Source organism: Enhydra lutris, unplaced genomic scaffold, assembly GCF_002288905.1.
Source record: "Enhydra lutris kenyoni isolate GAN:26980312 unplaced genomic scaffold, ASM228890v2 scaffoldscaffold58, whole genome shotgun sequence".
Classification (NCBI taxonomy): domain Eukaryota; kingdom Metazoa; phylum Chordata; class Mammalia; order Carnivora; family Mustelidae; genus Enhydra; species Enhydra lutris.
In genome coordinates this window covers 13,709,000-13,722,268 of record NW_019154142.1, presented here as the reverse complement: position 1 = coordinate 13,722,268, position 13,269 = coordinate 13,709,000, and the positions used below count along the sequence as shown (strand labels likewise).

The following is a 13,269-nucleotide window of genomic DNA, read 5'->3' as shown; positions in this document are numbered from 1 at the left end:
GATGCCTGGATGCTTCATTGATTACGTGTTTGTCTTTGGCTCAGGTTGACTCTAGGTTCCTGGGATTGAGTCCCACATCAGACTCCTTGCTCAGTAGGGAGCTTGCTTCTCTCTCTGCTCCCCTTGCTTGTGTTCGCTCTCTCTCTGACAAATAAATAAAATCTTTAAAATAAAGAATTTTTGAAGATTAAATTTTATTTGGGACTCCCTGGAGGCCAAGGCAAATAGGGAAAGAATGAGCATCATATAAATTATTTTATCTGATAGCAATAATAAAGATAGGTGATATTAATGGGTGATTTCTATTATACAAGTAGTATCTCATTTAGTCCTCATTAAAGCCCATGAAGTAGTTACTATTCTAAAATGTGTTTTTCACATGAGGGTACTTAGGCTAAAGAGGGTAAGTAGCTGGGCTAACATCACAAAGGTAATGACTGGCAGAGGGCTGCTTAGACTTGGGCCCTCTGAGCCAGAGCCACACTCTTTCAAAATTAAGGTATGTGGCTTTCATTTATAGTGACTCTTCAGAGAAGACAGTTTCTTTTTGTACCAAACTCTAAAATGAATTGGTCACATGGGATCTTGTATAGGGGTTATTGCACAACATGCTGGAAAATGTCTACATGCTTTAAGCAGGTGTAGTAGCCATTGATGTTACCAGTGAATGTTCAGGGAGGTGGATATCTTTTTTTTTTGGGTCTCATAATATTTTATTTTTTCGAGTTTTTATTTAAATTCCAGTTAACATACAGTGTAGTATTAGCTTCAGGTGTACAATATAGTGATTAAACACTTGCATACATCACCCAGAGCTCCTCACAACAAGTGTGCTCCTTAATCCCCATCACCTATTTAACCCAACCCCCCATCTTCCTCCCCTCTGGTAACCATGTTTGCTCTCTGTGGTTGAATCTGTTTCTTGGTTTGTCTCTCTCTCTTTCTTTTCCTAATGCGCATTTGTTTTGTTTCTTAATTTCCACGTAGGAGTAGAATCACATGGTATTTGTCTTTCTCTGACTGACTTATTTCACTTAGCATAATACTCTCTAGCTTCATTCACATCATTGCAAATGGTGGGAATCTTGAGTACCTACTTCTTGGTTAGGATATGGTGCATACCCCAACAGCTGCAGCAGCCCTTTCTCCTGCTAAGGGAATTTACCCAAGTTCTGCTTCTTGTCCTCAATTTTGAAAGCCCTCACTTACCTGCTTTGTAGGATTTTCATTCTCGTCTCCTATAAATGCTTCCCTTCTGCTGAGCTTCTTAGAATTGTTTACTTACTGAGATGGTCAGAATTACTTTCTTTCTTTTTCTTTCTTTCTTTCTTTCTTTCTTTTTTTTTTTTTTTAAGACAAGTAATATTTGTTCATTATATAAAATTTGGAGAAGCCAGAGAAACATAAAGAAGAAATCAAGGACCACTTTTAATCCCTTCATCCCCTACATAATCACTGGAAGCATTATGCTTACTGCATTTGTTCTATGGATTTACATATGTTTATCTAGTATCTTTTGATTTAGGCTCTGTGTTAGATACTTTGTATCAATATTTATACAGGTGAAATAATACTGTAACAATGTTTTATAAAATGTTTTCCTGGCTTACACATTTTGAATAATTTCCCATGGCATTAAATATTTCTCTTTGAAATAGCTTAATTGTATTTCATTAGAAGGGTGAACATTCTGTGTTTACTCAAGTCTACATTGTTGGGTACCCAGGTTTTCTTCTCATTGTTTTGGTAATTATATGTAAGCCTATGAACATTGTACATAAATTTCTGGGCATGGGTCTGGCTTTTTTCCTTAGGAAAATTTCTAGAAAGTTGCTGTATTAAGTGGAATTTTAAAAATCTGATTATTTAGAAAAATTAGCTTTTCTCCAGTATACTCTTATTGTTTTTTTCTATACCACTTTTTTGAGGGATGTTTGTACATATTTAACATATGCTACTAGATGAATTTGAAGACAAGTATACAGTCATGAAATTTTCACTATAATCATGGCTATAAACTTATCACTTCCAAAAGTATGTATTTAATTATGTTTGTTTGTATCTATTTATCTCTTTATTTATATCCATTCTTTTCTTTTGTGGTAAGATCACTTAAGGTAATATTTGCCTTTTTAGCAAAATTTTAAGTGTACAATACAGTATTGTTACTTTGTTATACAGAGCTTATTCATCTGAAATAACTGAAACTTTGTAAGGGATACTGTGTCTTAAATTAAATGTGAATGCATAGAGTAAATAACCCTGTGCCTCACATTCAGTGTTTTCTCAGTAAATGATGACTGTTATTATCCAAGAGAGGCAAACCACAATTTGTCCTTGAGCTTAATTATAAGGAGTATTATTATCAAATGAGAATATTTTCCTTAGAAAAGTAACCTTTTCACTACCTAATTTTCTTACACAATTTCTGTGTTTCTTCATGATATTCCCATGGGATAATGATGATGATAAACACTTTTTAGAGCAGACACTGAATTATGAATTTTTTGTGGTACATATCACTCATCTTCACATGCATAGGCACTGTTATACTCATTTTACAGATGAAGAAATTGAGATTAGAAAGGATTCTGTGATATACCTGAAGTGAGATAGAGTTTAAGTGGTAGAGCCAGGCTTCAAGGCAGCTATTTTGATGCCAGAGTCTACACATTTCACCATGACTCTGTGAGAAAGAAAGGAAAATAATGTCAATGAATGAAAATGACCTGTGTTTCTATTTCTGTTGCTAAACCTAATGACCTCTAGTCAGGCAGTAACAGTTCATCTGTAGTAGGCCAACCAATATGTTTTCTGCCCTCTTTTTTTTTTTTTTTTTTCTATTTCTTTTTTTTTTTTTTAAGATTTTATTTATTTATTTGACAGAGACACAGCGAGAGAGGGTACACAAGCAGGAGGAGTGGGAGAGGGTGAAGCAGGCTCCCCGCCAAGCAGAGAGTCCGATTCGGGGCTTGATTCCAGGACTCTGGGATCATGACCTGAGCTGAAGGCAGACGCTTAACAACTGAGCCACCCAGGTGTCCCTTTTTTTTCTATTTCTATTTCTATTTTATTTTTTATTAAGCCCATTCTCAGGTTACTCAGGTTTTTTTCTCCATTACTGCCATCAAAATCAACTTTTATGAAGGGTCTCATGAATCATTTATGTAAGGTTTCTCAAGATTTGCCAATGTATTTTAATAGGAGCCAGCATTTTAATTCAAATTTGTGTAAGTCAAATGATGGTATTTTAAACTTTAGAAAGCTGGTGGGGTCAGCAGATTTTGGGGGGCAGGGAAATCTTTCTGAAAGACACAGGGTAAGCAGCCATACTTACTACTTACTCCAAACACCAGCCTCTAACCTTGGCCTCTTATTTCTTTCTCTCTTTCTCTTCTTATCTAACTTCTTTTCTCACTATTTCTTGTGAGCATTTTGGGAAAGTAATAAAAATGAATGCATCAATGCTTTGGGAAACAGGCAAAGTGATTGAAAAGTGATGTTTCTATTCATTACTTTCTTTTTCTTCAAGCTTTTGGGTTTTGGCTTCAGGACCTTTGATCTACAGGAAAAGCATTATGCTAGACTAGTTCAAGTGAGGAGTAATGGAGACAGACAAAAACCGAAGGGCAGGGGTGAAGCAGCTACAATTATTAAGAACCTTCACAGTGTTTGTTTTAACCCTCTGAGTCTCCGTGGTGACTCTCCTGAGTAGAGGAATCTCCTTGGCGTAAAGGAGATTTTTTTTTTTTTTTTTAAAGAAGATGATGGATGTACAAGATTTCCTCCCTTCTGCCAGTTATGAAACTGGCTGGCCCTAAAGTTTTTGCCATAGTTATTGCTTCAAGGAAAGAAAAATATGTGTAGGGTGGAAATTATTCAAGGATATCATCTTTCCTGATTTTTTCATTTCCTTTTCCAGGTGAGAGGAGGATAATTTTATGAGGTTGTAGGATTTGCGAGTAGATATGTTGTAGGTGGTATTTATATACACTGGCCCTGGTAATGTCAAGAAACCAGCAAGGATTATCCAAACCCACTTTTGACTTCTACTATAATCAACCACCTAACCAACTGAACAACCAAAGGTACTCTACTGGACAGTGAGGGTAAGTTCACAATTTTTTAAATGTTATCAGTAAAGGTTTCTACCCCAAAATTATAGACAAATTACTAGTTTACTCTGTAGTCATTAGCTTAGGCTCTGCAATATTTGACTATCATGACCTCATGATCTAAGACCACACCAGAGTTTACCTGGTATACCTTAAGGATTCACCATTCTCTGGCTATGTTTTGAGATCATGGATCTAACAAAATGAGCTAACTGACTCAGATATTTCATGATTTTTCAGTGAACAAAAGTGGTTGGTAGAGAGATTGAATTAAATTCTTGTTTTTTGTTTTTTCCAAGACTATTATATTCCACTTCCAGCTCAATTTTGTACGTTAGTTTATAAAATGTAATAGGAGGAATGGGCATAGAAATAAGACTGGATTCCTTCTTTTACCTCCATAACAGATGCACCAAGAAGAAGTAAACACAACTCCATAGTGTTTAGACTCTCATTTTGACAACTGTATTCACTTTTGAACAATTTTAATCAAAACAAAGAGGTGATGGGCATCTCTGAAATGTGAATAGGTAAAGTTTACTTTGATAGCTCATATAAATGATCTGCTAGTTGGTTTCCATGCAGTTTGTGAAGTTTACCGTTTCCACACATTCTTCCTTCCCAAATTCTAGCTGTCCTAAAGAATCACACCATTCTTTTTTTTTTTTTAAGATTGTATTTATTTATTTGACAGAGAGAGAGAGAGAGAGAGATCACAAGTAAGCAGAAAGGCAGGCAGAGAGAAAGAAGGGGAAGCAGGCTCCCTGCTGAGCAGAGAGTCTGATGTGGGGCTCGATCCCAGGACCCTGAGATCATGACCTGAGCTGAAGGCAAAGGCTTAACCCACTGAGCTACCCAGGCACCCAAGAAGCATACCATTCTTAATCTCACAATCATAATCATGGTGGTATTGGAATCAGGTTACACAGAATTGTAAGGTCAAATTTGAAACTTAGAGTAAAGAAATCTTTTCAATTCTCTGATACGGCCTTGTTGAGTAGACCTGGAAAATTTCTGAGGAATTCTATAGGCAATTGAGGGAAACAAAGTTTCTAGGACAAAGTATTTTTATGTCTCCCCTCCCCCTCAAAAGGAAACAAACAAAAAAAAAAGGATGCAAAATGGTATAGAAAGACAGCTCTTCAAAGTTCATTTAGGCTGTTTGGGCCTCTTCTGCTACTGCTCATACAGAGCCTCAACGCTTGGATGTGCCCACCCATGTCCCAGTCTGGACACGTGGAAATGTTGTAAATTCTTGCCAAGAAAAGGCAGGAGAAGGGAGCCATCTGGTGTGGGAGGTGTGTGCTGGTGAACTGTATCAGGAAGCAGGTGGCTAAGCTGCAGGAGGTTTGCAGGCTGACAACTAGAGACAGGGCAGACTTTGTAGGTATGATGGACACTAAGACATCAAAGTAAGAGAAAGGAGCTTACCAAAGGAGAAGAATTTCAGTGGGAGAAACCACTTTTTGCCCTGATTACATTTTGGCTTGCATTCAATTCCATTCCACAAATGTATATTGAGTGCCACCAGAGGTAAGACACTATGCCTTTTGGGAAATAATTAAGAAGACATGTCATGGAAGAGAAGGAAGAGTAATTCTTTAGAGGAGAAACAATTCTAATGGGCATGATGCCTCGTAATCCCCTAAATGCCTGTGAGACCATGGCAAGCACTGTGCAGACTATTCCAAAGCTGCATTCTTTTCTCCTTTAGGAAGTGGCAGTATGAAATACACAGCTAAATAAAACTCATCCTAGATTTGTTTTATAGAGAGGCGTATTCCCTGTATCCTAAATACATATGTATCCTCTCAGGTGTGAACTTAATATCTCTCGCTCTCTCTCACCCACACATAGCCTTCTTCTCAAACACAGTTTATGTTAACCATATAAAATTTTATTACTCTAGGTTTGTATAAGGTTGGTGCAAGTAAAAATGTATATGGAAAGGGTGAAAAAAATAAACACAGAACAAATAAGGAAAATTTATGTTTATAACTTTTCTATATTTATATTATAAATATAACATGTTCACAAAATAAATAATATATAACTTTAGAATAAATATATGTATACTAAGAGTTATAATTGCACTGGTTAGCCCCTTCATTAAATAAATGAATAAGTCAAAATTCAGAGAATTAAATGACTTATCCAAGGTCATACAACTCAGAAGTAAAATTGGGGACAAAATCAGTTCACATGCCTTATAATCCAGCAATTATAAAAATGGCAATATGTTACTCTTTGAATATGAGAAACAAAATACATTTTATGGAAAAGTGTGTGTTAGCTTCATCTTTTGGGTCCTCTTTAGTATTATCTGGGAAACTCTTTTGCCTTGCATTGTTGCCCTTCTGCTATACACGTTCTTTTAATAAATTAATCTTTATTTTTGAAAATATGTGCAGCTTTTAGTCAATAGTCACTTGATGAAGTTGTAGCATTTTGTTTCTTTATTCTTTCACATTCTACTACTAGATAAAGTTTTATGTTTATTGCCTAAATTAGCTGTCTATTCACAGCTAAACTTCCTGGAAGTACATTTTGGTTTCAGCTGGAACACTAGGATCATCGCAGGTTAATGTGAAAATACCTTTTGATAGATTATCTTTGTACGATAATCTGCCAAAATGCCTTGGCCCCAAATCACTTATTTCTGGGCTACCCCATATAATCAATTATACTGTCCTGGGAAGTGCCACTTCAAAGGAAATCAGAAAGAACCAGAGTGTTTGAGTATGTTTCCCAGTAAAGTGATATAATCTTTCTTTAAATCTAGAATTCTGTAGTGTAGAATATTCAAAAATTTATTTTGATAATTTATGTATGGTGAGCTGCAGGGAGATATCAGAAAGAATATACATGGTATGACGGAAAAAATGTTGATACTTGGTTTGGAGGATAACTGTGAAATACTTTTTTTTCTTACAACAGTAAAGTTTTAGCAGAAAAAAATCACAGAAAACTGGGGAGATGGAATCAATGTTTTAGGTAAGATTTAATTAGTTATGACTTAGAAAAATTGTTCTTGCTTTATATTTTATTTATTACTTATTCTTATAAAGACAGTCTAGATGAACAATCCTTTTTGGCAATACATTGAGTAACTATAATAATATGATGATACTGGTGTCCTGATCACCTATAAATAGTCAGTAGGACCCTAGTGAGAGTTATGTAGTTTATTTCTGCTTCTTAAGTTTCCATGTGCTCCTACTTTGTACATTATAAATTTGCTTCGAGTCTTCCAACCACACAGGTTGGAATTTCTTATATATAGATACTTTGATACTAAAGTTAAAGTCTTATAAACAGTTCTTTAAAATATTCTCTGTGTCCCTCCAATACCTAACATTTATTGACTGCTTGTTACATTCAAGGCACTGTGCTAGGGACCTTGAAGCATAATGTCATTTCTAATCCTCACAACAACCTAGAGGGCACCTAATTTTAACTGCATTTTACAAATAAGAAACCTGATGCTCACAGACATGAAGTTAATTATTATGGTCCCCCAACCAGTAAGTGGGACAACTGATACTCTAGTCCAGGTCAGTCATACTCAGAGATTATATTCTCCATCACTGCACTCTGGTGCCTTGATGCTAATTCCATGGTTCACATCAGTTCCTTCACTAGTAACTGGGAGGTAGCAGTGCTCTTTGTGATTGGCCTCTGTTGTCAATAGGTTCATGGAAATGGGTGTTAAGTAGTAAAGCAAAGGTAAAATCTCAGGTGGGCCTTTGGAGGAGACATTGAGGTCATCTAGTGACTTGCCAAGAGACAGCAACATTAGCACTGCCTGGGAGCTTGTTAGAAATGTACTCTCTGCCTCCCCTTCACCCAGCTCCTCAGTTAGAGGATAGCCAAGCATTCACCAAAGAGCTCTAGACATCTGGAAGAGGATCTGTCAGGGCTGCAGAAAGCTTAAAGTGTTCATACGACCCCCTTCAACCAGAGAAGCTCAGGTTTGACTTTTTTCCCCTTCATTTTGAATTTTTGTCAAATCTGAGACTCCAGGATTTCATTTAATGACTAAATTTTGCTGCTTTAAAAAACAAAGTTGAAAACCACTGATCTACACATGATCATAAGGTTTATACATGAGGAAAGTGAAGTTCAATTAATGACTGCCCCATGCAAATTATTGGCACATTTAGAAGTGGAACCCACAGCCCAGCTTTTATGCCTTTGGATGAAAACTACTTGAGCAGTGTGTTATATAGGAATCAGGAGGTGGAAGTTCTACTCAAGTCTTTATCTAGACTCAGCCAGATATGATCCAGAGTACACAACTGCATTTCTCCGTGCCTTAGTTTCTGTGGCTATAAAAAAGAGAGAGATGGTATTTATAATTTTTATATTCCTTTCTAGCTTTTATATCTGATATGAATATTGTCACCCATTTCCTAAAATCTTATTTTTAAAACAAGTTTAAAATTAATATGAAAATTATCCTATGGCAAAAAAAAAAAAATCAAGTGGTACATAAGGATCTAAGGAAAAATTAAAAATCTTCTTTCTTCCCTGCTCCCACACTTGGTCAGTCCACATAAGCAAGAATTAATGGTTTCTGTTTTTTACTTCTAATTCCCATTTAAACACTGTACTTGTGACTTGATTTCCAGATTTACCACTAGAAAATATTGACTCCCTTTATAAAAGATGAAGAATTTATTCCATCTAAACTACCAGCAAATTTTTCATTCCCTTAACATTTTCCTTTTAGTTGTATCTTATTTTGCATTTCTGGAGGTTACCTTTATGATTTTAAAAAAGCATACTCCCTTTGCTTATATATCTACTTTAGAACATATCTTTTTATATTTTTTATTTCTCCTGTTATGAAACTTTTAATAACTATTAACACTGCCTTTGTAGGTTGATTTTAAAAATTAAAAAGCTAATAAACAGCATTTATGGTAATATGATTATATAAATATGGTTCATACATGTGACAGATAGACTCTAGGGTAGCCTTTATGTATATGTCCTGCCCTTAAGTATGAGTGAAAACTTTGTCTTGCTTTCAACAATAGAATATGGCAAAGGTGATGGGCTGTTACTCCCATGATCTCGTTATGGTGTGTGTTTGCGTGTGTGTGTGTGTGTGTGTGTGTGTGTGTACTTTTGTGTGTTTCTGTGGGCTCTGACTGATAGCCACCATAAAAATGGGAACCTCAGTCTTTCAGCCACAACAAGATGAATTCTGTCAACAACTTGAATGAGCTTGAAAGTGGATTCTTCCCCAGTCTCATCCCCAGATGAGAATGTAGCCAGGCCCAAATCTGGATTGTAGCATTGTGATACCTTGATCAGGAGACGTAGCAGGGAACCTGTCTGGGCCTGAACCTGACCATGCAAATAGTTATAATTTGTTATGAAGTAGTAGAAAACAAATACAAAGTAGAATTATTTTTTCCATAATGAAGGCAATGTAATTTTTTGTCACTACATTTATACTGACTATAGAAAGAACATCCAAATATTAAGGACTGTTTGTTCTTAATTACTTTATTTCATTTTAGTAACACCTCAGGTGCAGTGGGGTTAATTACTTATACTGCTCAGTCATGACTGTTCTTTATTTCTTTATTGCCTTTATTCCTCACTTCTCACTCCCATGTTCTCCCTACTACAGGCAACTGTTCTAATGTATTCGATATATAGCTATTTTTTTACATGTGTTCCAGAAAAACAAGAATTGATATTTTGGGTGAATGAATATGTTATTGCCTCATGATGCATTAAATTATAGATCTCGTTCATTTTCTTACTTTTTCCTTTAAACACTGTGTACTTAAGGTCCAACATATTACTATGTATATATCAAGTTCTTTGTGCCAAAGGCCACATAGGACTCCACTGTGCACATCACTCATTCTAATTTATCTGCTCCACTGTATGGGATACCCAGGGCTTCTTCAGATCCCTGACATCACAAATGATGCTATTTATGGAATTTTATTCTTCCATGAAAACTTTATATTAATTAGGTAAAAATACAACTAGGATTTTGATTGGGATTGCAATGAACATATAGATAAATCTTGAGAAGATTAATATCTGCATACTATTAAATTGTCCCTTCTAGAGCATAGAAAGATTCTATTTTATTTTGATCATTGTCTGTGTTATTGATCAGAACTTTTGTTAAGTCTTGTATATTTCTTGCCATCTTCCTTCTCTGATGATTCTTTTGAGTTTTCTTATTTCTCCCTAGTTAAACAATGACATCTTTTACAAATAAAGGAACATTTATATTTCCTTTTTCAATTATGCATTTCTTATTCCTTCTTATTTCTTAACGAGTTTTCTAAGACTTACCATCATTTTGAATCAGTGGCAGTGATAGGGGCATTATATTTCTTTCCTGATCCTTAAAGAGGAAGGATGTAGTATTTCTCTCCTTTTAAAATTTAATTTTATGTTTTTCAGTGTTCCAAAATTCATTGTTTATGCATCACACCCAGTGCTCCATGCAATATGTGCCTTCCTTAATACTCACTACCAGGCTCACCCAACCTCCTACCCCCCTATCCTCCAAAACCCTCGCAGTTTTTTTCTTAGAGTCCACAGTCTCTCATGGTTTGTCTCCCCCTCCAATTTACCCCAACTCACTTTTCCTCTTCATTTCCCAGTGTCCTCCATGTTATTCCTTATGCTCCACAAGTAAATGAAACCATATGATACTTGACTTTCTCTGCTTGACTTATTTCACTCAATATAATCTCTTCCAGTCCTGTCCTTGTTGATACAAAAGTTGGGTATTCATCCTTTCTGATGGAGACATAATACTCCATTGTATATATGGACCATATCTTCTTTATCCATTCATCTGTTGAAGGGCATCTTGGTTCTTTCCACAGTTTGGTGACTGTGGCCATTGGTACTATGAACACTGGGGTACAGATGGCCCTTCCTTTCACTACATCTGTATCTTTGGGGTAAATACCCAGTAGTGCAATTGCAGGGTCATAAGGTAGCTCTATTTTTAATTTCTTAAGGAATCTCCACACTGTTTTCCAAAGTGGCTGCACAAACTTGCATTCCTACCAACAGTGTAAGAGGGTTCCCCTTTCTCCACATCCTCTCCAACACTTGTTGTTTACTGTCTTGTTGATTTTAGCCATTCTAACTGGTGTAAGTTGGTATCTCAATGTGGTTTTGATTTGAATCTTTCTGATGGCTAATGAACATTTTTTCACGTGTCTGTTAGCTATTTGTATGTCTTCTTTGGAGAAGTGTCTGTTCATGTCTTCTGCCCACTTTTTGTCGTGATTATCTGTTTTGTGTGTGTTGAGTTTGAGAGTTCTTTAAAGAACTTGGATATCAGCCTTTTGTCTATAGTGTCATTTGAGAATATCTTCTCCTATTCCATAGATTGCCTCTTTGTTTTGTTGACTGTTTCCTTTGCTGTGCAGAAGCTTTTGATCTTGGTGAAGTCCTAAAAGTTCATTTTCGCTTTTGTTTCCTTTACTTTTGGAGACATGTCTTGAAAGAAGTTGTTGTGGCCAGTGTCAAAGAGGTTACTGCCTATGTTCTCCTCTAGGATTTTGATAGATTCCTGCCTCACATTGAGGTCTTTTATCCTTTTTGAGTTTATCTTTGTGTATGGTGTAAGAGAATGGTTGTGTTTCATTCTATACATGGCTGTCCAATTTTCCCCCCACCATTTATTGAAGAGACTGTCTTTTTTCCATTGTATATTTTTTCCTGCTTTGTCAAAGATTAATTGACCATAGAGTTGAGGGTCCATACCTGGGCTCTCTACTCTGTTCTACTGGTCTATGTGTCTTTTGTGCCAGTACATGCTGTCTTGGTGATCACAGCTTTGTAGTAAAGCTTGAAATCAGGCCACATGATGCCCCAGTTTTGTTTTTCTTTTTCAACATTTCCTTAGCAATTCAGGGTCTCTTCTGCTTCCATACAAATTTTAGGATTGTTTGTTCCAGCTCTTTGAAAAAAATGCCAGTGGAATTTTGATCAGGATGGCACTGAAAGTATAGATTGCTCTAAGCAGTATAGATATTTTAACAATGTTTATTCTTCTGATCCATGAGCGTGGAATGGTCTTCCACCTTTTTGTGTCTTCTTCTTTTTTTTTTTTTTTTTCTTTTTGTGTCTTCTTCAGTTTATTTCATGAGTGTTCTGTAGTTCCTCGAGTACAGATCCTTTACCTCTTTGGTTAGGTTTATTCCCAGGTATCTTATGGTTCTTGGTGCTATAGTAAATGGAATCAATTCTCTAATTTCCCTTTTTATTTTTTCATTGTTAGTGTATAAGAAAGCAACTGATTTCTGTACATTGATTTTGTGTATCCTGCCGCATTACTGAATTGCTGTATGAGTTCTAGTAGTTTGGGGGCAGAGTCTTTTGGATTATCCATATAAAGTATTATGTCATCTGCAAAGAGAGAGAGTTTGACTTCTTCTTTGTCAATTTGAATACCTCTTATTTCTTTTTGTTGTCTGATTGCTGTTGCTAGGACTTCCAGTACTATGTTGAACAGCAGGGCAAGAGTGGACATCCTTGTCATGTTCCTGATCTCAAAGGGAAGGCTGTCAGCTTTTCCCCATTGAGGACGATATTTGCTGTGGGTTTTACATAGATAGATTCTATGAAATTGAGGAATGTTGCCTCTACCCCTATACTTTGAAGCATTTTAATCAGGAACGGATGCTGTATCTTGTCAAATGCTTTTTCTACATCATTTGAGAGGACCATGTGGTTCTTCTCTCTTCTCTTATTGATTTGTTCTATCACATTGATGTATTTGTGGATGTTGAACCACACTTGCATCCCATGGATAAATCCCACCTGATCTTGGTGGATAATCTTTTTAATGTACTGTTGGATCCTATTAGCTAGGATCTTGTTGAGAATCTTGGGATCCATATTCATCAGGGATATTGGTCTGAAATTCTCCTTTTTGGTGGGGTCTTCATCTGGTTTGGGGATCAGGGTAATGCTGGCTTCACAGAAAGAGTCTGGAAGTTTTCCTTCTGTTTCTATTTTTTTTTTAAAGATTTTATTTATTTATTTGACAGAGATCACAAGCAGGCAGAGAGGCAGGCAGAGAGAGAGAGAGGGAAGCAGGCTCCCTGCTGAGCAGAGAGCCCGATTTGGGCTCGATCCCAGGACTCTGGGA

The 13,269-nt window shown here is 36.2% G+C and overlaps 1 pseudogene; it reads left to right on the top strand.

Annotated features, from left to right (window-relative positions):
- Positions 1–13,269, top strand: part of LOC111158251 — a 186,569-nt pseudogene that overhangs the window by 49,516 nt on the left and 123,784 nt on the right.